This window comes from Agelaius tricolor, unplaced genomic scaffold, assembly GCF_023055355.1.
Source record: "Agelaius tricolor isolate 1412-34295 unplaced genomic scaffold, bAgeTri1.0.p SCAF_4, whole genome shotgun sequence".
NCBI classification, from domain to species: Eukaryota; Metazoa; Chordata; class Aves; order Passeriformes; family Icteridae; genus Agelaius; species Agelaius tricolor.
In genome coordinates this window covers 25,147,939-25,159,635 of record NW_027269264.1, presented here as the reverse complement: position 1 = coordinate 25,159,635, position 11,697 = coordinate 25,147,939, and positions in this window count along the sequence as shown.

The following is an 11,697-nucleotide window of genomic DNA, read 5'->3' as shown; positions in this document are numbered from 1 at the left end:
AACTTCTTGCTCTTTCCAGATTTCTTTGATTTTTTTTTCCTTCTTCTGCCAGATACTTAAGGTTTCTGTATTGAAGTTTAAAAGCAGAAGATGATACAAAGAGAAAGCAGAAATTAATTCTGCTAAGTTACTCCATGCCTGCTAAAAAAGGTAACAGTATGTCTCTTCCTTCAAGAGATTAGGACAATAGATTTATAAATTCACCCCAACTTACTGCTTAGTAAGTAAATAGTGCTAACTGCTCTTTCAAACAAGAATTATGACAGATAAGCACTAACAATTATTTCATTAAATTGCTGCTAGCATCACATAAGAATGAACAATTAGAGACCTCAACAAGTGATTTTTCACTCAAATCCCAGGAAGCAGGCACTGCATCTGAAGGCATGCAAAGAGCCATTTGAATAGCCATGCCCTTCCTAATCCAGCAGTGGGAGAGTTCCAGGGTAACTACTTTCCAAACACCTGCAGACATCTCCCTATAAGGGAGGTATCTCTCTTTAGTGCCTTAAGCAAGTGGAACCTACTTTAAGCTTTACTTACAAAATTATCTCTAGCCTTTTTCTTGATATCTACCAAAAGCCTGTGTTTCTTCAACTTTTCATACTTTGTCACAATCAGGTTTTATCTGCACTAAGCAAGTATACTTTTGGCTTAGTCAGCATTTCTGTTCTAGCTAGGCTGCCTCTAAAAAAACCAGAAGAAAACCCCATATCATGTGGAGTTAAAACCTATTCCTTTATACTAAAAACCTCGGTGTCTTTTTCCTTGACTTTCCTCAGAACAATTCAGCTAATTGTGAAGTATTCTTCTCATATGGAACCACTTTTTCTCAAAGTGAACAATAGTGAGTCAGTGAGTCAGCAGACAACAAGCTTCCTGAGTGAAGTCAGTGGTCCCTATTTCCCCTCAATTTTGTAATGCAGTGGGATGAGTCAGACAGACAGAAAGATTGCCAGACTGCTGTATGTATTTACCAGAATTGCTAAATACTTCATCTTTGACCTTTCCTCTAGTTTCTCTTTCCTTTCTTTTTGTATATTCGTAGTCTTTTGTAGCAAAACCAACACCCTTGATTTTAAAAATAAGGAAAGACAACAGATTCACAAATTAGGGTATCTTCTCCTTTTTTTTTTTACTTGCTCATCCCTCTGATCAGTAACTACATTTACACAAATAGTAAGGACAGATCTAGCCAGGTAGCAGAAATCCATTAATTTATTCCTCTAAATAATTGATGTCAATACCTCACTTTTTGCTAAATCCCGTTATGGCCTATTTATAAAGCTCTCTTTCTGATAAAGCTGCAAAATTATGGAGCTTCTGTCAGAAAACAGACATCATGGCTTCCTTTAGATATATAATATTTCTTATAGCAGCTGAGAAAAAAACGAAGAAAAAGAAAGCCAAAAAAACAAACAAAAAAACCCACCCCAGCTCTGTGCTATTGCTCCATAAGAACTTTGAAATTTTGGAACCACTTACAGTGACATCTGAAAATGTAATCCAAAAGAAAAAATTATAACTTTCCAAAACCACATAATCTTCTCAAATGTATTATACACTATTTAAAGCACAAAACATGGTCCTCCTCATGGAAATTATGCTAATAACATGAAATAATAATGATATTCAGAATGATTTTGCACCAATAATTAATAAAGTGTAGGAAAACTTAATTAGGAGCAAAAGGGCTTTTTAAAATTGTTATTATTAAACAAGCATTTCACTTCTGACAGTCCTAATTCTCAGACTTAAAAAATACATCAGAAACTTGTTATTAACTTCACTAAATTTTGGATTAGATTGCAAGTGATCTGTCTAACATCCCTTAATGAGCAGAAGAGGTTCCAACAGGCACTGAATAAATCTCTCAGAGTTGGAGGCCACTCTTTTATGTCAGTCCTTTTCTGGACAAAAAAAAAAAATCCTACTTTCTTATGTTATTGGCAGATAATGGTTCATTCAGATCTGAATCAAAATACAAAAATAAAGCATCATGCTGTAAAATGGCTCATATTTGTAAGCTCAGCATCAGTATAAACCATGAGAGTACATGCAACTGAATAGCTTTGATGTACTCTGTTCCCTCAGATGGAACAGCCTCACAGTCTTTTATTGCTTTTGTAGAATGACTTCACTTTCATGCTCACTTTCTTATCCCTCTTTCAAAGACAACCCTTATGAACTTACTCAAACTGCTCAGGTTTGTTGGCTTCTAGACAAACTCTAGGGTATTTATATTTGAATAAAAAATGAGTGGGTGTGACCTGTGGACAGTTATGGTCACTAAGTATACAATTCTTAAACCTATTAATCTTCCTCCTTCTTAGCAGCTATGGCTTTATCAGCTTTTCAGCATTTTTCTATTGATAGTCTTAACTCAGTACTAATCTTCCAAGCTTTTCTCACAAAGCTTAAAAGTACATATGTAATTCAATATGAGTAAATTTCTTTCCTTGCTTTTTGATGTAGAATCATAGAACCATTAAGGTTGGAAAAGACCTCCAAGATCATTGAGTCCAACCTTTGACCAAACACCATCATGACAACTAAACCATTTCGCTAAGCAGTATTCCAGTCAGTTCTTAAACACTTCCAGAGATGGTGACTCCACCACCTCTCTGGGCTGCTCATTCCAATGCTTGATAACCCTTTCAGGTAGAAATTCCTTCTTTTGTCTAACCTGAACCTCCTCTGGTGCAACTTAAGGCCTTTTCCCCTTATCCTGTCACCAGCTGCCCTAGGGGAAGGGGCCAATTCCCACCTTGCTACAACCTCCTTTCAGGAAGTCATAGATAGTGATAAAGTCTCCCCTGAGCCTCTTTTCATCCAGGTTTAACAGCTCTAGTTTCCTCAGCTGCTCCCCATAAAATCTGCGCTCCATACCCTTTACCAGCCTCATTGCCCTCCTCTGGACATGCTCCAGCCCCTCAATGTCTGTCCCACAGTGAGTGACAGGCCCAGAACTGGACACAGGATCTGAGGTGCAGCCTCACCAGTGCCAAGCACAGAGGGACAATCCAGGATGCCATTGGCCTTCTTAGCCACTTGGACACAGCTGGCTCATGTTCAGCCGCTGTCCCCAGCACTGCCAGGTCCTTTCCCACTGGGAGGCTTTCTAGGCACACTGCCTCTTCAGCTTGTGGTGTTACATGGGGTTGTTGTGCCCCAAGGGAAAGACCTAGCACCTGGCCTTGTTTAACCTCATTCCACTGGCCTCTTAATTCTGCTTACTGCTGTAACTTCACTTGGATTTCCTCCACCAGTTGTTATTTAATGTACCTCTAAGTCCCTCTGCTAGCAAAATTGTTTAGGTAGTGGATCTATCACAAGCCAAGGCTGTTTGTAAGTAAGCAATTTTAGTTTTATACATATATTTACTAAATTCATATTGGATGTGAGCAATGCATTCATTTTTAAATGGATGTGAGCAATGTCTTCTCATGGACAAACACTTAGCTAACATATTCCTGAATAAATTCCACATCATTTATAAAAGCATTGTCCTATGCTAAATATTTAAAAACAAAAACAGATTTGGGCATTAGAGGTATACTTTAAAAAAAGTATCCATGTCTACTTTAAAAAAAATAGGAACTTAGTGTAGATGTTTGCCATGAATTTTGTGTCACTAAGTTACTGGTGAACTTTTCTGTATTTAAGTGGAATTTATAGTTTCTCAAACTCGTGAGTGTCTTTGACAATCATATGAGCAGGAATAAAGAAGACATCTATACTCTGAAGAATACAGTTTTAAAGCAGACTCTATATTTTTGGTAACTTTCATCTCTATAACTTCATGTAATTTAGAATTTAATTTTTAACTCTATTACTGGATGCAAACAAATATTCTGAAGACCAGAAAAACAAAAACCTTGGGAATACCAAGCTCTTCTAATTCCTTAGTATGTTTGATAATGACTGGATAGAAAATTTCCAATACAGTCTTGAGTATTAGAAAGCATGCTGGTCACTTGGGGGACCCTTTCTCCATTTGAGTGCACCAAGCATTGATTGAACAGAGTTTTTATCATACACACTGATTATATATTCATTAACTATCCCCACTTGCTTGACTTTATTTGACATAATCACACCCCTTTAGTGGAAGTCTTTATCTGATTCTTTGGGATCTATATTCAATGTCCAGTGTCCTTTCTATGTGGCTGTTCCTTGACCTCTGCTTCTGAGTAAGTGCAATATCATTGTTTTGCGCAACTTCTACTTTGCCAGCCAGAGCTGAGCTGGCATCCTGCTTGTGTTTTGCATTACTTCTGTTTGCCTGGGTTACATACTTTATTTATTTCTCCAAACTTGTGCTGTTGTGTTTTACTGTCCTTGATAAGAGCAAATGTTGTTCTGTTCTACTGACCTTAGCAAGTGAGTAAAATGCTGCTCTGTTCTGCTGTCCTTACCATGTTGACCAGCAAATTTCACAGACTTTTCTCAATCTTCAGTTATTGTAACTTGTGGCAGAATGACTGCAAGCTGCCTCACGAGGATCTGCACTATGTGCTGGAGGGGAGTCCAAGGTCTGGAGCCTGGAGTGCCTCTTCCCCCTCCTTCTCCAGTAACCTTGGTGATTGCAGAGCTGTTCCTCTCACATATTCTCTCCCTGTTCTTCTCTACTGCTGTTATTTCTGCTCAATACTACGTTATCACAGAGGCATTATCACCATTGTTGATGGGACTGGCCATGGCCAGTAGCAGGTTCCTCTCAGGGCTGTCTGCCATTGGCTCTGTCAGACATTGAGGAAGCTTCTAGGAGCTTATCAGAGAAGATAAGCTCCCCCTGCAGATCCCCTGCTACCAAAACTTTGCCAGGCAAACCCAGTACTGATACACAGCATAAAACCTGTCACTAACACAAGTCCGATCACAGTTTCATATGAAAGTATGAGATCTGGTGTACAATTCCACATACAACATATGAACTAGATGTACAAGAGTGAAACAGTCATTCTAGAAGAAATTATTTAGAAGTAAGCATACCATGTTGCATAAGACATATAAGAAACCCATAACCATAGTAACATGACAAAAAGTGCTGCCCAGTTCAGCACAAAAATAATAATTGAAGTGAAAACTTAATTCCTGTTAAATTTATACAGATCTGCTGAGTAGTAAGATTAACATACCATATTCTAATTCTAAAAAAATTATGTCATTCTCTGGGTAACTACTCATTTTCATCTAAAAAACATTGTTATTCTTATTAAATACTAAAGGATGGCCAGCCCTAGTCATGTGGCTACTGTGAAAACCCATTCTTAGAGGTCAAGCAACATCAACCTAAACTACACAAAATTCCTCCTGACTTTTCAAGACTCCTTAAACACACTAGATTTTACTAAGACAAGAGGCATGGAGAGACTCTTATAGATTACAAGAGCCCTCAATGAACTGAGACAATTAACCAGGACAGTTTCACTCAGGAGAATCAGTCTCCAAAACAGTGACAACCATCAAAGCTTGCAATTATCTTCTCAGTGAAAACAGTATTAGGTGCTACTACAGCAAGTGATGGGTTATTATTTCTGTCCCTTAAATACCACAGAAATAACATTTTATTTGCTAAAAAAAAAGTGTTTTCTCCTCCATAAAACCAGTTATAAGATTTGCTTCTGCCTTACAAGTATCATCTAGCCAATTTAACAGTATTCTATGGCTTGCAGTTTACAGACTGTTAAAAATGAAAACAATTAATTGAACAAATTAAAAGAATACTGGCTTTTGTGTTTTATATTAGATTTGGAAAGAAACATGTGTCACAACAGAAATTAAAGTTTAGCCTATTAACCACAATTTTAAAAACCTTCTTATGAATACTACATCATTAAAAAAATTACAAAATCTTTAGAGAACCTTATACATAGTGTGAAGGACAGTATGAAGGAACATGCAGGAATTATTCAAAATATCTCAGTGGAATATAAACAAAATAGAATGCAAACAGCAGCTTTGTCTATTTATAATAACCACAAACTTATTTACAGACTTCCAGAAGGAGTAGCTGTAATTTGGAATACTTTTCCTCCTCTTCCTCCAAAAATCACACTATTGCTAACATGTGTAGAATCTCTTGTGTTCCTTCCCTCATTACAAAGAAGAATAAATCCTATAAACCACAAGTTGTTGCCTTCCTCCCTCAGGTCACGACAGCTGCATGCCCTGTTAATTACAAATAAAATTAAGACATTTGCACTCCCGTTTTAATTGTATCTGTGTGTAGCAGCACTCTGCCTAAAGAAAGTCCATGCAACACCAGCAGAACACAACACATTCGAATTATGTTTAAGTATCAGGACCTCCCAGATCACAAATTTTAGCTGGTTTTAAAAATTTTAAAAATTGTCATCAGAAAGATAGGTAATTAGGTATTTAGGGTCCATGTGATAAACAGGACCAGATAACCAGATATTTTAGTGTAGCAATCCAGACATATAAGGAATATGTAAGACACAACCCAGTAAAGTGCTTAAACATTCGTTTAACTTAAAAGCTTGACATAATTAGGGAAGCCTTCATTATGATGATTTTATTGCTGAACTTTTGAAAATTTTCAGCTTTTTAGTAACAAAGCTAGTGTCTGAAATTTCCTGAAAGGAGATTATACAATACTGCCACTCTCTGTCAGGGAGAACTGAAAACACAACAAAACCAAATAGAGGTGGAGACAATTTGATGGAACGAAATCAAATAACTTTCCCGTATAAGAGATTTTTAGCTCCACCTAATGGTCAGAAAGGAAGAGGTTTTTCCATACGCTTCCTATTTGCTACATCACTGTTTGGAGACAAAACTGAATAGGGTGCATCAAAGTAATAAACATAATTCTATCAAAATAACACTATAAGTAGAACTTACAGCAGCAATAAGTGAGAAACACCAGCAATTTTACCTCATGTATTCAACAGCTAATGGATTTTTGTTGTCCTTGTAACTCGATCAATGGCATCATGGTAGTTTCCAAAGAACAGTAAATGCTCTGAGTATTGCTGCATTTGTATATTAAATAATGGGAAAGGCCCTTTGTGTGTAAAGACTGGCAGCACTTGAGTGAACTGCCTGAATTTACACTGGTGAAGACCTTATATCATGCTTTGATTGCTGAAGCTTTGTTCCATACTGTACCAATTACTCATGTAATATGCATTCTCCAGATAAAACCAAAGTCCTTCACACATGCCACTCAAAGATCTCTGCACTAATTCATTAGGTACTTGCAGGTATGGGGTTTTCTTTCACTAGGTACAAACCTGCAGCACAGGCCATCAGATCAATTCAGTGACATCCCGCAGATCAGGTTGGTGGTTGGTTTTTTAATGTAGACATGCAAAAATTCTGTATTTACTCCAGTGGGCGTAACTGAAAACACCTTTTTTCCACATTTTGAGAAAAACAGTGTGAAGGTACCTTAGGCTGGATAAGAAGGATTCTTATACCAAGTAGTCCAGTTTGAATAATCCTATGAACACTGCAATATGTAATAAGCTACAAAAAAATTTCCCAAAGCACCATAAATTACTAAGGCAGTTGTGAAATAAAAGTTTGTCTTTTTTAAAAAAAAAAAAATTCTGTTCTCAGGCTTATAATACTCAAATTATCCATACCTTTACTAATATATACACAGATTACCTTCAATAGTACACCTTTTAGTCCAACGATATGTGCTTCTGGTTCTAGATACTAAGTCACCAAGTATGGGGACTTAGATTTGGTCTTAGCTAAAAATTTTCTATGAAAGACAGGAATACAGCTGAAATGGAAATTCCAAAGAATTTATGTAAAAACATTAAAAAAACCTCAAACAACAACAAAAAAAAAAACCCACCACAACCACAGAGATGAGAGGAAAACCAGCATTAAATAGACAAGAGGAATGAGTAGACCCTAAAAAGTAGATTAACATGTCCTAACAAAATTACATTTAATAGGCCATTAAAGATTCTTAGCTTGCTCAGAATTAAGAAAAAATCTTGCTGTACCTAAATCAGCTACTCCAACTAAATTTTTCTGCAAAATGTCATGTTTAGAAAAACTCAGTAAACTCATAATAGAAATACATGAAATTGTGGAATACACAATACTGATTTCTTATTAAGACACTTGTGATCCAGTTATCCAGATTCTAATCACAGTCAAGCTCCTTTGCCTTTTTTTTTTTTAAATACGGTAAGGAACCCTTCTATTTCTACAGTTTTGCAAATAGGAAAACCTATTTTTTTGGGAAACGTATGTATTTTAGTGTATAAATAAGCAATTTTAGACTTTATGCTACAGTACACAGCTATTCTGAAATTGATTGATATTAATATCCATGCACTAAATTGTTTATATATGCTTGTAATGTAAAACACCAGAGGAATAGCTTCTGCTGCTATACAACAGTATGCAGTTATGAGCCTTTAAAGCTCTATATCAAGTATTAATCACTCTACTGTTTTAAATATAGTCAACATAACAAAAATCATAGCCTAACAGGCCATGCTCCAGTTACATCCACTTGTGCTTGGGCAACATGTTAGCAAGGCTGATTACTTTATCGGGCAATTGTTTTGGAACTAATTCATGTGTTTTTCACCCAGTGCTAACTATATATTTATTATTGCCATTACTCATTCTGTTTGTAAAATAATTTTTGCTTTCAGATAATTTGAGGAAAATCTTGTTTGTATGTGCTTGGATTATCTCCAATTGAAACAAAATTTTCACAGGGCTTTGCAATGTTCCATAGTTATAAACCTTTGGAACAGTTAAATGAAGTCTGAAAACACTGTTCTAGCAGAGAAATATTTTGCTGTTTGAGTACTAGGTTTTTTAGTTAGTCATTAGTAACATAAAATTATAAAAACAATTAACACTTTTGACATGTTTTTATCCTGATATCACACAATGCTACAGAAAATATAAATTTTATAATATTATGATTAGCATAGAGAGATTAAGGAATTCATAAGAGGTAGTTAAAATCCTGGGGGAAGAAGTGGAAATACAGGGCCTTAGTATATTACTTGTGCCTTTGTGATATGCTCTAGATTTTTCTGTTGCCTGAAAAGATATAAATTAACAGCATGCATCTGGAATATATCTGCACATTTTGCCATCAAATGGCACTGATTTGATCATACACCTAGGCTTTCTCTTTGTTATGTGATATGTTACAAATTTAGGAAAGAAGTGGAGAACCGAAACAAAGATTCAGGGGAAAAAAAAAGTACAATGAGCAGTTACTCCTCTGAAAAGAGTGAATACATGCTCCAATACATGAAGCAAAGAGAATACAAACTTCTAAGGTCATGAGTGAAACCACCACCCATGGTAAGCTGCAGAGAACTCTATTTATTTACTTCGGAAAGATGAAAGACTGAGTCACTCCAGAGCCAATGGGTACGGTAGCGTAGGGAGATATCCAACCACATTTCTCACTCATCTGATGCCAGAAATATGTTACAAGGTCATTCCCTCTAGCTTTCTCAAGCAGGAGGTAGAAAACTTGAACAGAGAGACCTCTCGGAATGCTGAAGTCTTTTGTGTTCAAATGACAACACTATTAGCTCAGGAATGAGCTAATAGTGTTGTCATTTGAACACAAAAGACTTCAGCATTCATGTACCTGTTTACCTGCAGAATCCTGCAAGAGAACTTCTGTACTCTGGGACACTCCAATAGGGTCAAATATTCTATTTATGTTGTTCTATTCTATTCTATATTCTACTATGTACAAACCAGCCTCTGTACATAGTCTATTGTCCTATCTCAATTCCCATCCTTTTCCCTATAAGGCACCTAACAGATGAAAAAGAAACCGTGAAAGGAAAAAACAAAATCAAACATACACACCCATTTGCTGTATTTGCATATGCTCTGGAACATGGGACCAAACTCCATTAGTCACACTGAGTGATTATTTTTCCTGTTGAGATAGGGTCTCAGATAAGTGCTTCCAGGATTAAAATCTTAAGAGTGGACTTTACTTAATCCGCTAAGCTTTTAAGTTCACTTACACCAAATGTAAATAGGTTTTTTTATAGAAACCCAAACTGTCTGGATAAGGCAACTCTACCTGCTGCCTCACACATCAAACAGTACTTGCCAGCTTCCACTGTGACTAGAACTACTATGAGTCTCCAACCACTTTTCAAAGGTACTTTCTGAAGAACTCTTTAGGCAGACTGAGTGGCTTGGGAAGGGGGTGCTCTTACCGATGTCTTTGTTTTGCTAGTAAATCAAAGCATTTGTTTTGATGTCTTTGTGACATCCGTGGAGCCACAAAAAATCTAAACCTGAGCTTTTTGGCCTCCTCCATTGGCTTGAAGTTTTTGTGGAGTCACAACCTGAGTTAACAGGTCTCACTCAGATTGCATTAAGACATCTGTCTCTGCAGACACAGAAAACCTAGTCTTCATTAGTATATAGTCAAGGATTCTTGTATAATATCCTTGCTTAATAGGATAAGCAAGGATGTTGTAAAATATTTGTTGTCGTATGTTGTATATGAGGGAGTTTTCCCCCTCATATATATCCTCATGGAGTTGGATGATTGAGGACATACCGCTGTCACTGAGATTATAGAACAAGTGTTAACAGGGAAGAAATTGCTAGAAAAGGGGTAAAGTCAAAGGACAAAGTATTGAGAAAGCTACAGTCAAGCAACAGAGAGACTTGTGGTTAAATCTCAGGAAGAAACACCCCCCCGTATTTACAGTGAGTTAACTAATGCCATGTAGCTCCCAGACACCTGGGCTCTTAGCCAAAGATCCTCACAACAGTAGCTCCCAGCCACATTTCTACTCCCTTCCCAGAAAGCATTTTGTACTCCCCCAGTGTAAGAATTGTTGCTTCTCTAATTCTTAAACAAAAACAGCAATAGAATGATAATGTTTATGTTTTCCTTGACTCCAATTCCTTTTCTCTTGTGTCCTGTTTCTCTTGTGTTCAGCTTTGTAGGATCATGCCCATTTCCAGCAGTATCTCTGAGATTCAACAAGGAGCAAGAAACACCCTATGAATATTGACAAGGTCTAACTTCTATCTTTCTGTTCAGCATAGATAAAATAACAAAGTAATTTGGCTCAGTGTTATGCATTTCCAGTCAGTGCTCAGAGGACCGATTAGATACCAATTGAGTGGACCTATTTTATAAAATAAATGAGCTAAACGTTGGATTTAATCATAGATATTGAAGCCAAGAGAAGTTATTAGCTCATATTGCCTTCTTTAGACTACACATAAATAAACAATGCTGCCCCAAAAAGCATATAGAAATTAAATATCTACCTTTGTTCAGTGGGTTCTATCACTTATTATTACACAGTAAGAAACTATGTCTTATTTCACATCTGAGTTTCATATAATCATAGGATGTCTTGGGTTGGAAGGGACCTTAAAGATCATCTATTTCCAAACACCCTGCAGCAATACATTCCACTAGAACAGGTTGGTCAGAGCTCCGTCCAGCCTGGCCATAAACACTTCTAGGAATGGGGCATCCACATTTTCTCTGGGAAACCTGTGCCAGTGCCTCACCACCCTCACAGTAAAGAATTTCTTCCTAATATCTAATCTAAATCTGCTCTCACTTTGAAGTTGTTCCCCACGTTGTCCTGTCACTAAATGCTCTTGTACCTTTGTGAAGGTACCTACTAATTTCAATCAAGTCAACCCAGATGTTTTGATAAACTGAGCAAGTTT